Raw genomic sequence first — 24,257 nt, forward strand, 5'->3', positions numbered from 1 at the left:
TTTGGTTCACAGTCTGTTCCCCCCTGGTGTTCTTCTCACCCGACCCCTGGCCCGCAAATATATATATATATATATATATATATATATATATATATATATATATATATATATATATATATATATATATATATATATATATTCCCATTGTGCATGCAGGGTAGAGATTGTTTTTCCTGTATCTCTGTCTTTTCAACAATAACAATAGCAGAACACCCCATTTCTGGGCCATTCCTCTTAAAATCGGGAATTGAGGGTTCGAATCTCGACCCAAATGTGAACTGTCACTCTTGGTGTTTTACACGCTTGTGTGACGCATCAATCCGTGCATTGTCCACCTGAAAGACATTAAGCCAGAGGGCTTGTCTGCTTCCACAGGTTGTTGATGGACGTTAAAGATGCCTCAGTTATCCTGCACAAAGTGTCGGCGAGTTATCGCCAGCTCCCTGAACAAATTATAAAATTGCTGCCTTCCTGACTGCTGGGAAGGTCATGGCAAAGCACCCATTGTGAACTGCGATGGCAGCACTGATGCTTTGTTCAGATTATGGTACATTTAATCCTGGTGTTGGCAAGTGGTTAGGGTGGCTGGTTTGGGATCTTAATGTCTTGAGTTTGAGCCTCTTTTCGTTGAATTAACAACAAGCGGGGTTGACTCAGCCTGTCATCCTTCTGAGGTCGGCGTAAATAAGTACCAGCGCACTGGTAAGATGGGCACTGCATCAGCGGCGCAGCCATGCCCCCCAGCCTTCTGCTGCATGTGAAGGAGGAGGATGGTTCATTTAATTGATTGATTGATATAATGAAAATGATAAAAACGTTCAAGTTTCTTGGACTGTGGCTCGTATCTTTTACAAGATTGAGACTCATCTTCATGTGAACCAATAGTGGGGCAAGAGTTGGACACCAGATTCAAGGGAATGAAGAAACAAGGAGAGAGGAGGGGAGGAAACACGGTGATGTGTGCTTGCCAATCAGAGTGTTAGGTTGGCAGGGTCACTGGGGTAAAACAGATTATTAGATCAGGATGGGGTATGACATGAGATGGAAACGCACCTCCATCTGCTTCACCATTTTGAACAAGCGTGTGGTATTTAACTGGTACACATGCTTTTGAAAGCAAGACTACTCGTTACGAGTATGTCGAGAAGGAAGCCATTGGGTTCCAGGCACCTGACACCTGCAAATAATGGAAGACCTAATTGTCCCATCACTTGATCTTAAACTTGATGCCATCGTACTCGTTTTATAGCACACCGTGCATTTTGCTTTTCACCGACATACCAAATACCGGCCGTTTAAACGTTCCACTTGTTAAAATTAGCGAACGAGCTGCAACCCGATGATCATTTGGAGAAAGACAAAACAAGAGTCTTCCCTCCTCGTTTGGTGTGAACCAGGAGGAAAGACCCAGGCCGAGGGTATAACATGTTGATCGGACAACGTCCGAGACCCGAGACCATGAGGAGATTCCTCACCCTCTTGTCGATTAGCAGCTTTAGAACCTCTCAGAGCTTAGGCCGAAGCCCCTGGCATTTACGTGTTCAATTCGGGTTAAATTGACACGGGACTGAGTGCTTTAGCAATTCAGGGAAGTTACTGATCCCTGAGAATATTGTTCCCTGGGAAAGATCAGCTGTCCCGAGTGAACGGCTCTTTGTGAGCCCATTTATGTGCTAATGCTCTCCCACATTAATTTACCGCTTTGATCGTTACTCCCTTCCGCTACCACCACCCCGTCCATGGCTTTCTTTCCCACTTCACCACCACTGCAAGCGAGCCTGTGGAACCGATGCACGAATGAACGGTGACGGACGCTTTCTCTACGTTTCACATTTCTTTCATCGTCTCTTTCTCTCTCTCAGCCTTGCTATCTGTGTTTCACAGGCAGGTGTCGACTGCTGTCCAGGGACGACGGCTCCGATAGGGGTCACATGCGAAACTATAGGCTGCCCCTTTAAACGGGAGCCGCGGCTCTCGCTCATTGGCCAAGCGGTCAGGCTTCTTCACGCCGGCTCGCGCTCCCATATCGCTCCGCACAGGCACCTCACCGCCAAGCTTTGGTAACGATGGAGCGAGTAAAAGCAGTCCACCCCGACAAGCGGGAGAGGTATTAAAAAAAGAAGCGGGATCGGCGTCTTGAGCTCTGCCAGCGTGGATTCAGAATCACTTCAGAGATCCGAATGTGAGAATCTGTGGTCTGTGTGACGCTTGAGCACCTGTAAGATGCAGCAGGTGCCCTTGTAGCCGGCGAATGAGGGAGGGGAGGGGGAGGACTGACATCTGAGCGTGAGACCCTCTCCATGAGCAGCGGAAAACGCGCTTCTCAGCAACAAGTGCTTCGTCCCGCTCGGCCTCGTGTGAGGTACCGGCGAGGGCTGCGCCTGTCAGGCTGTCCCCGCGTTGGGGGTTCGGGGTGAGCGGGAGATCGAGACCCGGGATTCACCTTCCCCTTCAGGTATGTTGCAGTTTTCGACTGGCGGGTTTTCACGATATTTCCCGGGTCATCATTGAACATGGTTTGTACTGTGGTATCTCGTAAAGTCGAATTATTTCATTAAACCCACTCAACCGTATTATTATACACTCGTCGAACTGAACACGTGAGTTGCGGATGAGGAAGCGCGAAGTTCATGCGTTCACGTTTGACACCTGAGGTTCGGTCCCAGTGCGACGACCCCCGTTGGATCACTTGAGCATCCGGTTCTCAAAGGGACCTTCACTGGTCGACGTGTGTATATGTGTGAGGAGCACACACAACGCTGGAGTGGTGAAGTGGTGGTCCCATGTACACGATATGCCTTCAGGGCGGCCCCTCTAATCGGGAAACCCGGAGCGCTGCGAAGGACGAGCGACGACTTAGGAAGCGACGAGATTTATGGAGTCAAGTCCACCTCGAGCCGCTCGTAAAATTAAGTGATGTAACAATTTACGCGCGTCTCTGCCCGCCGACGGTCGCCGCGACCCCCGTGGGTGCGACGCGCATCTCTCTCAACGAGTCGGTGCCTGCCGCTTGTAATCCGCAGAAATCCCCGGGGGTGGCGAGCGGGACGACGACGGGCGCCCTGCTCGCACAGGCGTCTGGCCGGCGGCCGCGGGACGCTCTCCAAGCGCCGTGTCAGACGTGGGTCGCTTCGGACGCGTGGAGGCAGAGAGGCCACGATGAGTGATGGTGTGAGTTAATGGGCATCCGTGTGCCGTCCGGCTTCGCGGGTACTACATCAGGCCCGCCCTCTTGCCCGATTAGTCCAGGATATTCCCTTTAATTAGTGAAGAGCGCATGCCGTTTGGGCCTCTGGATGCGAACCCTTCCGTTGATTTTGGCTGTTGGGGTGCAAACCGGTTGGCGCCAACTTCAGGGGGACGCGCCCCGACCGGGGGGTTCGTCGATACAAGCGAAATCGATATCTTCCACACTGTGTGCTTACCTTTACAGGATTATTCACGGATAGCGCACTCACCTTTGAGCGATCTCGTCTGGCTTCGATTCCCAACGCGATTGTAAACCGTCACCTCGCAGGTTTCGCTGGCATGCATGAGGTCGTTGCATCAACTGGTGCGCACCGTTCCTCGGATGGGAGGACGTTACTCTGGTGGACGTGAAAGATTCCACGGTGCCTTTACAAGGTGTATGGCATTGTGGGCCTGTGCCCTTCGAAATTACTTTCCGAACCGAGAAGAGAGTGAATGATCATCTGTCTTTTAGTGATAGAACCTGCTTTAGTAGAATGAGCACTGGAAGTGGATGGAATGCGATCATACATGCAGGGATGTAATCTCGCATTTGCAATAACATCCCAATTATTATTATCGTTTATTTTGATTGTTATGCTTTTGCAATATCTTTGTTATTATTGCACTGCTGCAATACCTTTGTTATTGTATTTCTGGAATAGCTTTATTATTGTACTGCTAAATAGCTTTGTTCTTCTTCTTCTTGGGTATGGCAGCTTGGCTGCCAGGAAGTCATCCTTTTGTTGGGGCACAACTATGTCGTTGATGCTATTCCCCCATACCAGTACATTGGTGCTCATTTCACCAACCTCAGAAGGATGACAGGCTGAGTCAACCCCACCTGGTGTTAATTCAGCAGAAGATGGGTCTCAAACTCAGAACCCTAAGATCCCAAGCCAGCCACCCTAACTACAAAGCCAACACCAGGCTTGGTAGCTTTGTTATTATTGTACTTCTAGAATAGCTTTGTTATTATTATACTTCGAGAATAGTTTTGTTATTCTTGTACTTATAGAATAGCTTTTTTATTATTGTACTTCTGGACTAGCTTTGTTATTATTGTACTTCTAAAATAGCTTTGTTGTTATTGTACTTCTAGAATAGCTTTGTTATTATTATACTTCGAGAATGGCTTTGTTATTATTGCACTTATAGGATTGCTTTGTTATTATTGTACTTCTCGAATAGCTTTGTTATTATTATACTTCGAGAATGGCTTTGTTATTATGTTTTTATCGCTAAAATTTTTTTTTTGTAATTTTCAAGAATCACTGCTCACCTTCACTCTTTCATTCCTCCCCCCCCCCACCACCACTGCCTCTGGAACAAACTTCATCACCATCTCATATCTTCCCCCATCCAAAATCTTGATCTTTTTCCACCCCCGTTAATCCACCTCAAACCCACCTCCTTCAAATTCCCTGTTTTCATTCCTGAAAGTCCCTGTAGTACCATCTTGTTTACCCTGCATACCCCACCCCATCCCTCTCCCTTCCACAGATCTCCTGTTGTCTCTGTTCCCCACTATTTTGTACTTCCCTCTCCCACCTCTCTTGCCTCCTGCCTTGTTTTTTGTTTCTGTGCATTAGCTCTTACATGAGCCTCGACATGGTATACAAAAAAAACATAGAATAGCTCTATTATTATTGTATTTCCAGAATGGCGTTGTTATTATTGTATTACTACAATTGCTCTGTTATTATCGTACTGTTCAAATGGCTTTGTTATTATTGTACTGTTAGAAAAGCTTTGTGATTATTGTACTTTGAAAATAGTTTTGTTAATATTTTACTGCTACAATAGCTTTTAATATTGTACTCCTACATTAGCTTGGTTATTGTTCTGCTCCACTAGCTTTGTTATTATTGTACTTCTACAATAGCTTTGTTGTTATTGTACTTCAACAATAGCGTTGTTGTTGTACTGTTAGAATAGCTTTGTTATTATTGCACTGCTACAATAGCTTTGTTGTTATTGTACTTCTAGAATAGCTTTGTTGTTATTGTACTCCTAGAATAGCTTTGTTAATATTGTAATTTGAGAATAGCTTTGTTGTTATTGTACTGTTGGAAAAGCTTTATTATTATTGTACTGTTGGAATAGTTTTGTTATTATTGTACTTTTACAATAGTTTTCTTATTGTACTGTTAGAATGGCTTTGTTATTATTGCACTGTTACAATAGCTTTATTATTATACTTCCACAATAGCTTTGTTTTTTTATTGTACTTCGAGAATAGCTTTGTTGTTCTTGAACTTCGAAATACCATTGTTATTCTAGTACGGTACTTCACAAATAGCTTTGTTTTTATGGTGCTTCTACAATATTTTTGTTATTCTCGTACGTTACTTCATGAATAACTTTGTTATTATTCTACTAGTACAACATCTGCTATTATTCTACTGGTATAATATCTGTTCTTGTTCTACTGGTGCAATATGTTATTATTCGACTGGTGCAATATGTTATTATTCGACTGGTGCAATATGTTATTATTTGACTGATACAATATCTGTTATTATTATACTGGTGCAATATGTTATTATTCGACTGATACAATATCTGTTATTATTCGACTGATACAATATCAGTTATTATTCTACTGGTACAATATCTGTTATTATTCTACTGGTGAAATGTGTTATTATTCGACTGATACAATATCTGGCTTTTTTTTTACTGGTACAATATGTTATTATTCGACTGGTGAAATATGTTATTATTCGACTGATACAATATCTGGCTTTTTTTTACTGGTACAATATGTTATTATTCTACTAGTACAACATCTGCTATTATTCTACTGGTACAATATCTGTTCTTGTTCTACTGGTGCAATATGTTATTATTCGACTGATACAATCAATATCAGTTTTTATTCGACTGGTACAATATCTGGCTTTTTTTTTACTGGTACAATATGTTATTATTCTACGAGTCCAATATCTATTATTATTCTAATTGTGCAATCACTGTGATTATTTCACTGGTACAATAGCTTTGTTATTATTCCAGTGTTGCAGTATGTTATTATTCTTCTAGAACAATATGTTATTGCTCTCCAAGTACAATGTCTGTTATTATTTGATGGGTACAATATCTGTTATTGTACTGGTACAATATCTGTGATGCTTATACTGGTACAATATTGGTTATTACTCCACTGGTACAATGTCTGTTATTATTCTACTGTTTCAATAGCTTTGTTGTTATTCTTCTGGTTCAATATCTTCTGGTTCTCCTGATACAATAGTTTTTTTATTGTTCTATTGGTACAATATCTGTTATTATTCTAATAGTGCCATGACTGGTATTATTTTAATGGTACAATAGCTTTGTTATTATTCTACTGTTGCAATATGTTATTATTCCACTGGAACAATATGTTATTGCTCTCCGAGTACAATGTCTGTTATTATTCGACGGGTACAATATCTGTTATTGTACTGGTACAATATCTGTTGTTATTTTACTGGTACAATATCTGTTATGCTTATCCCGGTACAATATCTATTATTATTCCACTGGTACAATATCTGTTATGCTTATCCCGGTACAATATCTGTTATTATTCCACTGGTACAATATCTGTTATTATTCTATATTCTACTGTTTCAATAGCTTTGTTGTTATTCTTCTGGTTCAATAGCTGTTATTCTCCTGATACAAGTTTTTTTTAATTGTTCTACTGGTACAATATCTGTTATTATTGCACTGGTACAATAGCTTTGTTATTATTTATTGTACCGTTACAACAGCTCTCTAATTATTGTACTGGTACAATTGTGGTGTTATTTAACTACTGATACAATGGTGGTGGTGTTACCTCCACCACCGAAGGTGGAAGGAGGTTGTTTTCACCCCTGTCTGTCTGTCTGTTTGTCTGTGTATTCCTTGCAAAGTTGAAGATTTTTCAAGTGTATTGGTCAGTTGATTTTGTGATTGTCTGTTAGTTTGTCTGTCTATCAATCGCCGACAGATCGCAATTCCACACCGATTGTCATTAAACTTTACCAAGTTGTAGAGGTAGTCTCAACTGTGTCTGCGGACGTCCTCCTGCAGTTTGGTTACTATTTATTAGGAAGTTGGTGGCAAGATTTGCATTCCGGCCACCGTAAAACACTTCATCCCGCAAAACATACCAAAAGCAAAAAGAAATCTGAAAACCCACTCTGAGAGTACATCTTGTGCAGCTTCCCTTCGCAGGGCAGCTCACCAGATGACGGGATTTGGGCAAAGCCTTCGGGGTCTGAATACAGACGAGAGTTTTGGCAGGGGCTGCTTGCAGCCTATGTTGATCTGTGTAAAGCGTTTGATTGAGTGAATCGGGATGCCATCTGGAGGATTCTTGGTCTTCATGGGGTGCCACCAAAACTGATCAATCTGATGTCTGAGCTATACTCTGGTACTGGTAATTCCACGTAATAATGGACATGAAGCATAAAATTTGAAAATGTATTTTTCAAAAGGATTTCTGTTGGACGGTGTTTAGTTAGGTCTGAATTTTCATAATTTATGTGATATTTACTCCGTGGATGATGTCACGTGATTTGGCGGCCATCTTGAAAGAACTGCCTCAACGTCTTCCAACGGTAAGTCATTCTGTCTGTTATCATTTTGTCGAAAATGTTACGTCCGTTACAGTGAACTTTTCAAAATATTTTAACAAACAACAGACAGATCATATCGTTGGAATGTAGAAAGTATGCTACTAATGCTTGGTTTGCTTACTGTGAATGAAAGGTATACTACAAATTCGTTATTTCGCAGGATTTAAGAATTGTGCTATGGCCGGTTTTAGTTGTGTCCATTTCGATGTTACGTCCGTTACGCCTCTTAAATGTTGATTTTTTGCTTTAGTAGTAGACTACACAGTGGGGTTTTACCAATATCAGAAAGCCATAGAGACTAATTACGATATGTAATAAAGAAACTCTCTGTAATATGGCCAACCTTTTCAAAATTTCAACATTAGTGATGCAATTTTTGTCTCAATGTTACATCCGTTACGCTGGAATTACCCGTACTGAAAGTGTTGTGAGATGAGGTGATTCCATCTCTGACTTATTTCCAGTTGTTACTGGAGTTTCTCAGGGTTGTGTACTGGCCCCCACACTTTTCAGCACTTGTATGGACTGGATTCTGGGGAAGATGTTGCGATCAAGTTGCTGTGCATCATTTGGGAATGTCAAGATGTCTGACTTGACCTTGATTTCGCAGATGATGCAGTCATCTTTGCAGAGACTCGGCATATCCTTTCGGGGTCCCTTAATGCGCTGAATGAGGAGTCAGAGCCGCTGGGATTGCGGGTTTCCTGGGTCAAAACTAAGATCCAGGCTTTCAATGACATCTTGAATGCTGCTATCCTGTCTGTACCTGTTTGTGGCGAGGATGTTGAGGTCACGGAGAGATTCACTTAGCTTGGCAGTGATATTCATGTCTCTGCTGGCTGTGAGCCAGAGGTCAGCAAACGTATGGGTCGGGCCTGAGGATTCATAGATTCACTGGATCACGGGGTGTGGTGCTGCCAGTATCTGTGCAGAAGGACGAATGCCCGAGTCTTCAAGTCCTTTGTGCTTCCAGTCTTGCTCTATGGATGTGAGACTTGGACTCTGACCAGAAATCTGAGATGGAGACTTAATTCCTTTGGTACCAGGTCTCTTAGGAGAATCCTTGGCTTTCGCTTTTCAGGCTTTGTGTCCAAGGAGCGGTTGCTGAGAAAGACTCAAATGAGATTTGTTACCTGCATCGTCCATGAGCAGCAGCTGCAGCTGTATGGACATGTGGCTGGTTTTCGTGACGCTGATCCTGCTCACCAGATTCTCTCAGCAAGGGAACCTCGTGAGTGGAGTAGGCCAATGGGCTGTCCACTTGCCTCGTGGTTGCAGTATATTGATCAACATCTCAAGGAGATGGGGATGGGCCAGGCATCTGCCTGGGGAATGGCCAGATCAAGGCCCCTGGAGTACCGGCGGAAAGTGGAAAGTACCGGCGACGCGCTGCTCCGGTGCATGCTGCCATACCTGACCTGACCTGACCTCTGAGATCAACTGAGAAACCTATTGTTTTTGAGGTCAAACGTCATCTTGAGGTCAAAAATCGTAATTTTTCATCCATTTGACTTGAAAGTTGAACAAGGTTTGCATATTGTGTCACTGAATTGGGAAACCAACTCTTTTTGAGGTCAAAAGGTCAAAGGCAAACTCAAGGTCAACCTTCTAAAATCATCAAATTTCATCTGAAAAATTGTCAATTTTCATCCGATTAACCTGAAAATTACACAGCAATTGCATGGTGCATCATTGGATTTGGAAACCAACTCTTGTTGAGGTCAACATATGGTCAAACTTCTAAAACCATCAGCTTCAATCTGAAAAATGATCAATCTTAATCCGATTGACCTGACCTTTGATTAAGATTGCCAATTTTAATCTTAATGAAATGGACAATTTGATGTATCCATGGTAACCTTTAGAGATGGGTGAGGATTTTGCAAGTATCGTGCTCTGCATGCCATCTTTTTCTTGCTTGTTTGTTTGTGTGCAGGATATCTCAGTTGTCGATGTGTTCGGATGAAATTTTGTGGACAGGTTTGGTCTGTGACAAGGACGAACTGATTAAATTTTGGGGAAGATCTGCATCCGGATCCAGATTTGGTAATTTTTTAAAAGTGATTCTTCACCTTTGAGGGATCAGACTAAACCAATATCTAACACGATATCTCAAAAAGTTGAGGACACATTCAAATGAAACTTGGTGGAAAGGTTGGGTGTGTGACAGGGATGAATTGATTCGATTTTGGTGAATATCCGAATCTGGATCCGGATATGAGAATTATTCAAGTTTTAAAATGATTCTTCACCATTGAGAGATGGGGCTAAAACGATATACAGTATAGCCTGATATTTCAAGAATTTATTGAGCCCGATACGTTCTGTTGGATCAGGCATTGCACGGCGGGGGTATGCGCTCTAATGAGTGCCCTTATAGTTAAATAAGTACTGATACAATGGTGGTGTTATTAATTTTGAGCAGAGTACCCCCCCCCCCCCTACGTGCGATCTTTATCCAAGCATGCAACACATTCTTCTGACGCATACCTTTACTTGGGTAGTGTATAGGAAACTGACAGGTCTGTTTCGGTAGAAATAAATAAAAAAACCGGGTTTTGTGCATGAGGCAAAAACATACCTATTGCTTATAATTCAAAACGTTTCACTGGACTGGAAAACATTGGGAAAGGAATATGGTACTGTAATTGGAGAGGCTTTTAATACCACCTGGAGGTGGTACTACACGATACACATTTACATCGAGAATTTGTGTCTCCTCTCCCCTCCCCCCAATACTACCGGCAAAGATAACAAGCTCGAGTGAGCTAAGATCCTCGTCCTCTTAATGATGACGTCATAGAAACGAATATGACGTCATTGTGGTGTATCAGGTTTGCGATAAATAATTATCTGTGCTAACGCCCGGCTTGATTCCCGCAAACAAAATTCAAACAGCTTGCCTCGTTTCGGAGATAATTTTTTTTGGCGATTTCCATTAGCGGAGATATTTTGACGTCATAACTTTTTTTCTAGGAGGAATTTTCAAAATCGGAGATCGTTACTGTCTGTGCAGGGTATTTTTTACATATATATATATATATATATATGTATATATATATATATATATATATATATATATATATATATATATATATATATATATATATATGCCAAGTTTCAGGAAGTTTCAATGAAAACTGTAGGCTGTGAAACAAAAAAGTCCATAAGAACAACAACGTGAGTAAGACTAAGAGATCCTCCAGGAGGATCTAAAAACACCCCCTATACATTAATTTGGCTCATGCTGATTCTATGTTGCAAGTCTGGATGCAATCAGCCCAGAACTGTAGGAGGAGTAGTGTGACCAGGAAACACACAAACAAACACCGGTCTTTGAATTACAGTAAGGATGAACTGATACAATGGTCGTGTTATTATTGTTGTGATGGAATATATGTTATTATTGTATTGTTGTAATACTAATAGCTGTTATACTCTAGAATATATGTGCGAGACAGCATGCTTACATCGGATATCTGTGTGTGTGTGTGTGTGTGTGTGTGTGTGTGTGTGTGTGTGTGTGTGTGTGTGTGTCTCTCTCTCTCTCTCTCTGTGTCTCTATCTGACTCTCTCGTTCTCTCTCTCTCTGTCTTTCTCTCTCTCTCTCTCTCTCTCTCTCTCTCTGTCTCTCTCTCTGTCTCTGTCTCTGTCTCTGTCTCTGTCTCTGTCTCTTTCTCTGTCTCTGTCTCTGTCTCTGTCTCTGTCTCTGTCTCTGTCTCTGTCTCTCTCTCTCTCTCTCTCTCTCTCTCTCTCTCTCTCTCTCTCTCTCTCTCTCTCTCTCTCTCTCTCTCTCTCTCTCGTTTCATTTCCTGTTAAATCTTCTTTGACTCGTACTGTACTGCTGTCTTGTGCAGACTTGAAATGTAGCACCACATCTGTGAGCATCCCTTTATTTAAGGTGTCCCATCTGCTGTAAAGATTCCATTATATCTTGAATAGACCTTGGACCAATACTCTGGCAAGCCAAATACTGTTTGGATTAAGCCTGGTTTGTAACTTTCCCGACCCAATTAGTCCTCATGAACAGTCATTATCCAACAAAGATTTCCCTCTGTTGTTATTACAATTATAATTATTATTATCAGCTGCTTGACTTGTCCCGCTGTGGGAATTATTTTCTTTGAACACTATATTACATCGTAAGGTTAAAGGGTGACTTCCATTTATACCTCAAACCAGTTCCCCACACTCCACAATCTTCATGGTCGCTTGGGAGGGTGGACTCGCTTGGAAAAGGTCATCTTTTTGAGGAGGGAGGTGTGCTCGCTGAAGAAAGGTTACGTGTGCTGGGTGGGAGAGCTCGCTGGTGTTGACTTGATCTGATCATGAGTCTGGTGTTGTTCGAGTTCAGTGCAAACGAGTAGAATAACACACTCGATATTAAAATTGTTTACATTGACAGTTGTCCTTAGTGTTCGTGCGATGGTGTTTTCCTTGTGTCGCAGTGGCGTTACGCATTCACCTTGCCTGGCTGTTTTACCTTCTTTTTCTTCCTCTTCATATTGATTTTATTACTTTTGCATTCGTCCCGATTTCTCTTTTTGAACGTGCAATTGGGGTTTAATGTGTGTTTTCTTGTTTGTATGTTGCGTTTTCATGCACAAGCTAATTGGTTGGTCCAAAGTTCCCCAATTGTGCCATGAGTGGTGCCATCCCTATATGCGACACCCAAGCCGGACTGGCATGACTCTCACATGACTCTCATATCGCCAATAAACGACCATGAGCTCTATTCCTCTGCCTTCCCATGGCACGTTTCATACAGCGACCAAAAGTGTGTTTGTGATGATACGGGTGAACATGGCCCGATTTGTTGACGGCCCTGTGGGGAGCGTGATGCATGGGAAGATATTGTGCTGCTTGAATACACCTGTTCCAACCACGTGCTGCCAAAACTTTGCTTTTGGTAAATTTGCTGTTTTGTTGCTGTTCGCATTGATTTCTTTTTGCTGACTTTTTCTGTTCTTGTAAGTTCAGTCAAAGTAGGAAAACATCTATACGTGTGTGTGTGTGTGTGTGTGTGTGTGTGTGTGTGTGTGTGTGTGTGTGTGTGTGTGTGTGTGTGTGTGTGTGTGTGTGTCCTCAATAACTCCAAAATGATGAAATCTGGCAGCCTGAAACTTTGCATGCATATTCAGGGAACTCGAAGAAGGTAGTGCACGAGTGACAATTGGGTGTTTGGGTTAATTTATGCACCCAGTTTGAAGATAATTAACAGCTTTATTTAATTATCCTTGAGTTACGTGGCATTATGCTTGGTCACTTCGCTGTCCCTCGCTGGGGTCTTAATTTGCCATTTGTTTGGCCTGCTCAACAATGCCTTGACTTCAAACTGGCCGCAATGGTTTCTCAACAATAAGTTTTTGTTTCACTTTCCTCATTCATATTACCGAATGCCTGATCATCATACATACAAATCAATGGATACATTGCAATGCTTATCAACACCTGGAGAGAGCAGCATTCACGGCTTTATTTCATTTCCGCACATGCCATAACTTCAAGAATCACTTAATCTCAGCCAAATTTCAAAATATAAACTTCCTCATTGAGTTCAGCAGCAGTTCCAACTGCCAAAAAAAAAATCTTAATTTGTTCAATTCAGGGTAAATGGATTTCTGGGTTTCCGGGTACATGGGTTTATAAGAGCGATCGGTGATTGCTAATTGCTTGCGAAGCCAGCTGTTACTTATCAACTGTTTTGTTGGAACGCTTGCTTGATTGCTTAAGCCACTTGGCGAGCGCTCTCTAAGCTGCTTGGTTGTTTGTTTCAGTTAAGTATCTGTGCTTTCAAGGGAGCATCGAGAAACAGACGTACGTTTCCGCCTGTATTTGGCCCTGCTGTGCCGTGCATTTGGTGTCTCGGGAGGTGCAATTTTATTTTTACAGAATATCGCTATTGCGTGCCAAACTTGCTGTTTCTTCACAACCGTTTCATTAGAGTGCTTCCTCACTCATATTATTGAATGCCTGTTCATAGTGACGAATCACTCGGTACATTTAAATCCGAGCCGTATCCCGAGACATATCGCATGCTTTTGACACGGTCTGGCACCCAGCCCTACTCACCAAACTCTCTTCCTATGGTATCCGAGGCCATCTCCACTCATGGCTCGCAGACTTCCTCTCCTGTCGCAGTCAACGTGTGGCCCTAAATGGAGTTCTTTCATCCCCTCTTCCTGTCCAGGCTGGAGTTCCTTAAGGTAGTGTTCTGGGCCCTGTTCTTTTTCTGGTTTTCATCAATGATCTCTCCGATTCTCTGGAAAATCCTCTATATCTCTTTGCTGATGACTCCACCCTCTGCCGTACCATCTGTCATCCCTCAGACCGGCAAGCAGCAGCTTCTTCGCTCACTGCAGATCTGGATAAAATCACAAACTGGTCCAACACGTGGAACATGCCTTTCAATCCGGACAAATCTCACACTCTCACTATGACTCTCCGAAAGGCCCGTTTAGAACCCCCCCCCCCATCCACTTTCTCAACAATCCTCTGGAAGAAGTCCTTTCTTTCAAGATTCTGAGTCTCACTATCTGCCATGACCTTTCTTGGGAAAGCCACATTTCAAACCTCGCCTCCAAAGCCAGTCGTCGACTGGGAATCCTCCGTCGTGCAAAGTCCTTCCTTGGCCCACCTGAGCTCCTGACCACTTACAAAGCTTTCGTCCGCAGCCTGATGGAGTACTGCTATCCCCTCTGGGCTGGTGCTCCTGCCTCCCACCTTTCTCGGCTTCACGCTGTAGAAACCAAGACATTTCGGATCATTGGAATCTCCCGCAATGAGGCTGAGTCTTTGGGCCTCTGACTCTCTCACCGCAGGCAGGTCGGTGGTCTTTCTGTCTTCTACCATCTCCTCTCCAGCCTCACCCCCCCCCCCCGCTCTCTCTGTGATTTGTCCCCACCACATGTCTGCAGGCTGCTCAAGGTCCGCCAACAACCCCCTTCTGGTAAAACTACCAAAATCACGAATCACTGCTCACCTTCATTCTTTCATTCCTCTTTTTTCCTGCCTTTGGAATAAACTCCCTCACTCTATTCAATCCCATTCTTCCCTCCAGGCCTTCAAAACAGCTGTTCACCACTACCTATTATCATCCCCCATCCAAATCCTCGATCTTTTCTACCCCCAATTATCCACCCAAGCCCACCTCCTTCAAATTCCCTGCTTTCCTTCCTGAAACACCCTGTAATGTCCATCTTGTATTCCCCATGTTCCCCGCCCCATCCCTCTCCATTTCACAGATCTCCTTATGTCTCTGTTCCTGACTGTTTTGTCCTTCCCACTCCCGCCCCTCTTGTCTCATGGCCCCCACCCCTTGCAGTGCGTTGTGTGTTAGCTGTCATACGAGCCTCGACAAGGTATATCAAAAAAAAAAAGCCGAAAACACAAGAAGGGGGGAACACACTGAGATGCGTGACGTAAGTTAAATAAAGCACCTTTGATTCAGTTTATAAAACACTTCTTTGAATTGGTTACAAAACAAGCAAATACACGTAATTATATGTCATGCGTCCACAACCCATAATACTTCATTTGCACAGACCGTTATACTTGATTACCAGACTGTACATATCCCAATTTGATCTATTGGCAGGGTTATGCTTAATTGTATCACAGTTTGTGAGCGGTGAAAGATAATGATATGGGGCCGAATTTATGAAAGGCATTTAATAGTTTGAGGGATGTAGAATCGCTCGCTACTTGTTTGATGATCACCCTTTCTGTTTCAAAGTTAGTTGCCAATCGCCAAAGAGTGATTATATAATACATGATCAAACCAAATCACGTGCGTTTAAATAAGAAATAAATTTTTACACATGATGAGGGAATGTTTAAGAGTGCGTTTGAAGCCTTCAAGCAAGCATTACATGGCTTATAATTGGTAGCCTACATGGGAAGGTGAATAGGCCTATGGATGTGTTTGGAGTGCTTGAATTAGCTCAAGAGCAGGCCGAAGAAGATAGGAATAGGGCAGTTCACTGATGTGCATTGAGAATCTTTGAGTGTAGATGGAATGCTTTGGAGAAGTATGACGATATCAAAGTTGTCCAGAGTTACAGACTCTTGAGGGAATCATTTTGTGTGCTGCTGAATCGAGTGTCAGATGACCTGGATCAACCTACAATGAGGAGCAATGCGCTGAATCCCATCCAACAATTGTCTGTGGTGCTGCGATTCTTTCCAAGTGCATCATTTCATTTGGATGTTGGAGATAGGTGCCGTGTTTCACATGCTACTTGCCTGTTTGGATGCACACAACTAACCAGCTGTTTATCTCCCTTTGTAAATTGCTATTTAGATATGCAATTAGCTGTGCGTGTGCAATGAAGTTTTTGTCAGCGTTTTAAGTGTTATGTGTGTGTTGTCTGTGTGAAAGCTTAGCACCTCTTGAAAATTCGGCCCATGGTGTTTTAAGTTTCAGTTGATGCCACGAATGCTGTGGCTGTTGATGATTTATGATATCATGATGGAGCATGTGGAGAGAATGGAGGTGTTGGTGAGTGAATTTTGTCAGGAGATGGTTTGGTCTACGATGGTGTTTGACGAACATTTCCTTTTATGGTTATGGTGGAAAACTTTTGTTTCCATTGACAGTGTTAACTAAGGAGTATAACCTGGTGAGGGTGTGGAAGTTCATGATTGCGTGGAATTAGAGTGATCTGACAGTTAAGAATGCTCTGCCTGAAAAGAAAGCAAGTTGGAAGTGGGAGGTGAGAGCTGATCAGGTGGATGAGATGGAGTTACAACTGCATAAGATGAGGAGAATGGTGAAGCATGTGAGGCCAGGTTTTGGGGGGGGGGGGGCGATAAAGCATTGTCAATTGAGAAAAGCATGCATGACAGAAAGGAGGAAGAAGGTTGGCAGGAAAAAGAGGATAGCAGATAGGTGAAGGCAGTGGGTGGGACATGCGCAACAGGGGTCTTGTACACGGTGAGATAATTGTGCAAGCAAGGACACTGAAGTGACAAGATATTTGGAACTTTGAGCCCATGGTGTTGTTTCCGATTGAGAGCAATGTATGATATGTTTCCTTCCCTTGAGCAAACTTGAGGGTTTGTGAATTGCAGTAAGAGGAGAGCTGTTTTTGGTGTGGAGGTCAGGGAATTTTGCAGCACGTGCTGAGTATGTGCTCAGTAGCATTGACAGCAGGAAGATGCAAGTCTTGACATGTTCAAGTACTGGTGGTGATGGTGATGTGATGGTGGTGGTGATGGTAGAGATGGTGCAGCGATCCATGATTAAGTGGAGGGAGAGAAGAGAGGGAGAAGGATGTTGGTGGTGGAGAGACGCTGTTTTTGAGAGCAGGCCAAGTTATAAGAGGTGGAAGGAGGATTGCCGGAAGAGGTTTGTCAAGTATTGGCAGATTTGAAGTCGCAGTTGGTGTTCCCAGAATATTGCACCCCGACATTGTCATTTTGAAGTGTGAAACGAGGTAGGTCGTATTGGGGGAGTTGTCAATCCCTTGGAAGGAGAACGTGGATGAGATGCTTCAGAGCAAGAGTGGAAGGTACACCGAGTTGGTAGTGGAGTTTAAGGAAAAGGGTTGGCATGTCTAATGCCAGCTACTTGAGGTGGAGTCGAGAGGTTGTTTTGGAAACTACTTTTGGCTTTTCTGGGTGCAAAACAACTTAAGGAGTGAAAGATGTATGGAGATGTACTGTAAATGTAGTTTTGTTCACCTCTGTTTTGTGTTCTCGCTGGTGGCCCGGTGTTGGTAGAGTTGTATGCACAAATAGTTCTTCCATGTGGAGGTGTGTATGCATACCTCTGCTGGGCCGAACTTGGCAGACCATATTGAGGTTGAAGGGCCAAAATATGATTATCCACTCTGACAACTTTGCCTGAGGACCACGTCAGTGAGGCACACTTGTGGCCCAGGTGTGCTTTGACATTGTGTGTGTGTGTGTGTGTGATATATATATATATATTTATATATATATATATATATATATATATATATTTATATACATATAGATATATCAATATATATTCATCGGGACCATACTCTGTGCAGAGCGTTGGTGCTGCTTGAGCAGTCTCCTTGGCTGTTGGGCACAATTCTTGACGGGTCACCTCTTCGATACAGTACACCAGCATACTGGCACTCATTTTGCTGACCTCGGAAGGATGGCAGGCAGTCAACCTCACCTGGTATTAATTCAACAGTCAAGTGGGATTTGAACTTAGGATCTGAGGATCCCAAGCCCACCATCCAAACCATTAGAGGTCCCATGACACCCAAAAGTACTGAAATTGCATATGTATGTATGTATGTATATATATATATATATATATATATATATATATATATATATATATATATATATATATATATATATATATATACACACATATACAGTCAACCCCCGCTTTATCGCGGTTCACCTATCGCTCCCCCGGTTCATCGCGGGTTTTCCCTTGGAACGTAACTAATTTTTTCTGCGGAATCCCCCGATACATCGCAGTAATAATATATAAAATATAAATTATTTAAGCAATAAATTATAACGCGTGGTGCTCGACCAGTCACACAACGCATGAGACAAAGTTTTGCTTGTGAACTTCGAATATTTTCTACTTTTTTTCACCAAGCCCCACGATGCCACCCAAACGCTCTGCACCTTCTTAGGCTTCTGGCAAGGAACCGAAGTGCCAGAGGAAGGTCCTGACGCTCCAGGAGAAGGTTAAGGTGCTTGATATGCTTTGGGAAGGAAAAAGGTTTGCTGCCGTTGGACGAGCACTGCTCGTACCCAGCACCTCAAAACCGACCAGACCAGACGAGTTGATCTCCAGCACCTCAAACCCAATCACTGCCAAACCGACCAGACCAGACGAGTCGATCTCCGGCACCTCAAACCCAATCACTGCCAAACCGACCAGACCAGATGAGTCGATCTCCTCAAACCCAATCACTGCCAAACCGACCAGACCAGACGAGTCGATCTCAGGCACCTCAAACCCGATCTCTCCCAAACCGACCAGACCAGACGAGTCGATTTTTTTGGGGAGGCGTCCATTCATCGCGGATTTTCACTTAGCGTGGGGAGGTTTGGAATGTAACCCCCACGAGAAACGGGGATTACTATATATATATATATATATATATATATATATATATATATATATATATATATATATATATATATATATATATATATATATATATATATTGTTACGGATTCGCGCCCGCCGGCGTGCTGACGGCCACGTAACTCGAATCGCGGCACGTCGCCCACCGGACGGACAATCCAGTCGTGACCCTCTCGGACTAACGCCGGGAACCAGTCACGGGTGGACCTTTCGGTCTCACCGCGATCGAGCCAATCAGCCCCCGCGTGGGATAGGGTTGCTCGCCAAATTCGACCTACCTAAGTACCCACACGGAGGGTAGACCGGGCGATCGCACCTCGCCGCAGGTCGACTTCGGACACGGGCCACTTAAGCGACCCGTTCCGTACTATCGGGATAACCTAGCGGTGTTATCGTCGGCCTCGACGGTTCGATTAATTATCGGGCGTATTCAGCCCACTACCAACCCTTTACGTGAAGCAAGATGAGGATTCAATGAAAGAAATGACGAAGCGAAGCGGGAAACAGTTCAACACAAAGCACATTTATTCGCGATGAACGGAGGCACACATATTCAATTCCACCAAAAGCACATAGAAAAGAGAAAAGAAACACAATGCAATTTTACACAAAAAGCAAATGCGACAATGCAGATCTAATACCGATTACGCGAGCACACGGCAACACTTATACAATTTTACTTCACAGACGGCGCCGACAACACATATCCAAAACCAAGAAAAAGAATAGAGAACCCTCAAGGATGAGGCGGGCCTGAGGCCGAGACCGGGTCGGGCCTACCCGTCTGGTGATGAGACGCGGAGTGGCGATGGTGCCTCAACTCCGCGGGCCTCGCGGGTAGTGTCTGGTAGGGGGTGGGAAAGGGGCCCCCTTGGTCGCACTATCTCAGCGCGGGGGGAAACAGGAGGGGGTTGCTGATGCTCGGGGTATAGAGGATTTCCACTCTGCCTCGAGCCCCGCGACGAGCGTCTCCACCTCGGCCAGGTCGCGCCGTCGGCCTCCCTGGTGTGCAGGGAGCTGCACGACGCGAGCACCCCCTCGTCTGCCCTCGCCGCCTCTCCACAGCTCCGTCCCCTCCGTTCCGACTCCAACGCACACGACGACGACCAACTCCTTCTTGCTTCTTCTTCCCAACTCCACCGCCCGCGAAGTCTTAACTCTCTTGTCCCCTTGACTGACGAACGCGGTCGCTTATATCAGCCCCGTGGCTTCGCTCTCTCATCTTTGACCCCCTCCCTTCGACCTTTCACCTCGCTCCCCATTGGCCCGAGAAAAAGTGGGCGTGAATGCTTTTTGATCCATAAATTTGCATATATCGATCGCCCTCCAACGCCCAGGGGGCGGGGCCAAATCGCCCCTCGCTCACCGATTGGACGGAACAAAAGTGGGCGTGTGTCGTTTTTGATCCGTTTTTGAAGTGGATAATCCGTGGTTTTGTACACGCTGTTCGGCGCGTGCCCTGCACGAGTCCAACACCGGTACCCACAAGCGGCGCAAGAACGGTGGCGATGCGACGGTTGCGAGGTGTGACGTGAAGCGGCGCCGCGGTGGGTGGTTGATGTTGTGGTTGTAACAATGGCGGTTGGTCCAAAATAAAGATAGCAAAAGAAAAACGGCTATCCTGAAGAGTCGCAGCACGCATGAATAACATTTATTCCCACTAGACAACGGGTTTGGGCCTAACTACACATATACTTACCGAGATATCTCACCTAAGGGACCTGAATGGTGGTTTGCGAATTTGGTAACCACAACACTGCCCCCTCCCCTTTTTACAGACTCGTCCCGAGTCGTCAAATTTTCGTGTGCCATCATGTGTAGTTTTCCCCCAGTACATTTTACCTACGGATCCCTGAGTGCGACAATCATGGTATTCGTGTCCCCAAAATAAATAACCTGAGGGCTGCGTAACTACCTAAACAAACTCACTCACACGGACGACTTAAATAAAATTGCCGGCGCTAGGACAGACATGCCGGGGGCGCACTCATATTTACAGTACATCTTAACCTTAACTTACAAATTTTACACTAAACCATGGCACAGGATCATTGAACTCTGCAAAAAGAAAGCAGTTAGCAGGGAGCCAGGCTGCCCGCATGCAGTCTCTGGCTCAAACAATGCAGGTGACAGGGAACGTGGCTGGCTGCTCACACGCAGTCCAAGGCCTTCCCTTTTGAACTGAACGCAGTGAACCACAACGGTGCATAGGCTGCACAAACGCAGTCTCCGTGCCAGCTCAAGTGGCACACGCAATGAACCACAACGGTGCATGGGCTGCACAACGTAGTCTCCGTGCCAGCTCAAGTGGCACACGCAATGAGCACAACGAATGGATGGATGAACACAAACACGGTGCACGGGCCGCCACTGCAGGCCCGTGTTGTAGCTGCCAACAGGGCAGTTCTTGCAGCTTGCCAACTGTTGCTTTCTGATCCTGGCGCACATGGCAATGAACAGGGGGGGGGGGCAAAGCAAAAATTGAACGGGGCTGGTGAACATGGGCAGTGGGCATGGCATGGCAAAGGCAGCAGGCAAACACAGCCCGCAGAAGAAGGCCGCTGCAGGCAAACACAGCCGGCAGATGAACTGGCCGGCACAGGCCTTGAAGTACCACAGCTGCAGATGATCCGGCCAGCACAGGCCTTGCAGCAACACAACAGCTGCCGATGAAGTGGGCTGGCACAGGCCTTGAAGAAAAACAGCCAGCCGGCAGATGAAGTTGGCCAGCCTTTGCCGTTCAGTGAAGGTTGGTGGAGGGAGTGCGGTGGTGCTGGCCACTTGGAGGGCGGGCTCGGACCTACCTACCTGTCTCCCTCCCAACCTATCGCCTTTGTCTGTCACTGTACATACCCACTCCCTTAATTTGTGAAAAACCAATTTAGCCCCCACTTATTTTTTTTGTTGTTTTTATTTTTACTCCCCACTATAAATCGTCCCCTAACCCCCTTTATCGTCCTTGTTCGGCTAACCTATCCTGTCACCTAGCCTACTCCCAACCCCTACGTTCCCTTCCCGGAGGGGAATAAGGGAGAGCTAGTGTCCTGTTTTGAGGCCCAACTCAAGCCTCAGAATGGCCTCCCCAGAGTTCTTAACACCAAGTGGGTCCAGCGGCCCACAACGACAGCGAGGGGATGGATGGTGCGGAGGGGTACATCTCCTAATCTACCCTAACCATTTAACTGTTAAACTACCCCGGGGCTTTCAACAAGCGCTTCTCGCTTAAACTATTGGTTCGAACAACCCAGATTCCCGTCGCCTGTGTTGGTGTCCTCACAATTTCGGGCCTCGCCCCCCAATTTTCTCTCCATGCCCTCACACGGTCTCCTGGCTGGGACACGTGGCTCCCTTTGGCAGGCACGACCCTCTGCCGATTCTCCCGCTATGGCACCCCCGGGCACTACACTGCCTCCGAGCCTACCAGCTCCCTAACACCGGGGAGTGCCCCCCATGGCACCTCCCCTGAAACGCACACGTGGCAGGCCGGCCTCCCGGGCCCCTTTCCGAGGGTCACCCATGCCCACAACACTGCCCACGCGGCTAATGGCGCCCCGGGCCCCCGCACCAAGCAGGCGCACCCGTGCCCACTACTCTATCCCGGCCCCCCATGGGCCCATGGCCTACCGCGGCCGACTAGCCTGGTGCCCGGGGTACCCACTCAGCGATACTCACCTTTCGCAGCCACGCTCCCAAGCCCATCAACAGGGCTCCTGCACCCCTCCAAATGGGTCTCGAGCCTACTTTCCCACCAACAGCAAAACGACCTCCATTTTTCAATTTGACTAACCCAGCTAACTCACTCTACACTGACCCCGGGGTCCCTTGGGTGGGAGTCACTCCTCCCCCCAATCACTCATCGCACCATGCATTCCCCATTCACTCCATACACACAGACCCGCTCGCCTCACTCACTCACCATGTACTCACCTCACAACTCTCCAACTCTTCAACACACACACACACCGCTGAACTCTGCTATCCTCCTAACTACATCCCCTAACTAACTCGTGCTCCCACGTCGTCCCTTAAACTACAGCACGTTCCTTTTAACACTACGTAGCTAAACTACGTCAACTCTACACGCTCACAAGTCTGTCACTGTCTCCAAATAAATCATTTTATTTCCCAACCTAAAGCTCATCTAAATCCCTCTACCTAATCCATTCCACGGACTCCATGAGGACTTACCCCTGCCCCATGAAGTCGGTCTAGCTAAGCTAACCCTTCCCCCTAACTAGTTTCCATCCTGTGCCCAGGTCAAGGGGGTCTTCCACCCCTTGCCCAGGAATCCTGTACACCCGAAAGTGAAGCTTGCTCTTTTTTTTTTTTTTCATGCGCAGCACCAGCGCGGCAACTCGCGCACTTTGCACCTGGCCGTGACGTCATGCAGCTGCACGTGTTCCTCGTCCCTCCTTGGACGGTACCATCCGGCAGAGATACCCCTCCTGCCGGATTCCAACCCCACGTGCAGCCATGGCGTCACCGTGCGCATAAAAAAAAACACAAGCCCCACGTCTCGAGGGGTTCCCCACGCGAACACATGTGCTTTGCCCGTTGGAGCTTAACACACACGATCGCGTGGAGAACCCGTCCGGTCCAAATCCATAATCCTGCCTAAACTTTGTCCGTCCGCGGGATCGGCAAATCCACCGCTGGCGTTTCCGGACCGGGACTTCACTCTCGCAAGCGAGCACGTGGTGGTCTCGTGCGTTGCACAGCACGAACCTCGTGCTCACTGCTGGGTGAACCCGGCACGGTCCCCGAAAAAACTACAGCCGCTACTCGGCTTTCTTTCCTTACATGTCGCCGTCGTCGCCATTCGACCCACGCACACCTGCGTGTTACGACGCACACACTCCACTCCATTAAATTCACACCGGGAGACGCGGCTGCGTGCTCCCGCATGCCAACCGACATCTCCCTCACACACCGCTCTCTCACACACACGGTCTCCCTTACACTCGGCCGTTCACTCACGCGTGCGGGGGCACTCACCCGCGGTGCCTCATCCACACACCGTGCCCCACTCATACACGCGGGGACACTCAACCGCGGTGCCTCATCCACACACCGTCCCTCACTCATACACGCGGGGGCACTCAACCGCGGTTCCTCACTCACACACCGTGCCTCACTCACACACGCGAGGGCACTCACCCGCGGTGCCTCATTCACACACACGGCGACACTCACACACGGTGCCTCACCCACACACGCGGGGGCACTCACCCGCGGTGCCTCACTCACACACCGTGCCTCACTCATACACGCGGGGGCACTCAACCGCGGTGCCTCATCCACACTGGCCGTTTCATCCACAC

At 45.9% G+C, this 24,257-nt stretch overlaps 1 protein-coding gene across 10 annotated transcripts in view; it reads left to right on the top strand.

Moving 5' to 3' along the window:
* Positions 1-24,257, top strand: part of LOC147015001 (protocadherin-10-like) — a 592,231-nt gene that overhangs the window by 77,861 nt on the left and 490,113 nt on the right. For 4 of the 10 annotated variants that reach the window (XM_085849276.1, XM_085849277.1, XM_085849279.1 and 1 more), the window contains exon 1: positions 2,033-2,455. The exons of the other annotated variants lie outside the window; for them this stretch is intronic. The gene's annotated coding sequence lies outside the window, so the exon portion shown is untranslated. Of the gene's footprint in view, positions 1-2,032; positions 2,456-24,257 lie in introns of those variants that run through there. 10 annotated transcript variants of the gene reach the window in all.

This window comes from Eptatretus burgeri, chromosome 12 (assembly GCF_056783735.1).
Source record: "Eptatretus burgeri isolate ZD-2024b chromosome 12, Ebu_testis_v1, whole genome shotgun sequence".
Classification (NCBI taxonomy): domain Eukaryota; kingdom Metazoa; phylum Chordata; class Myxini; order Myxiniformes; family Myxinidae; genus Eptatretus; species Eptatretus burgeri.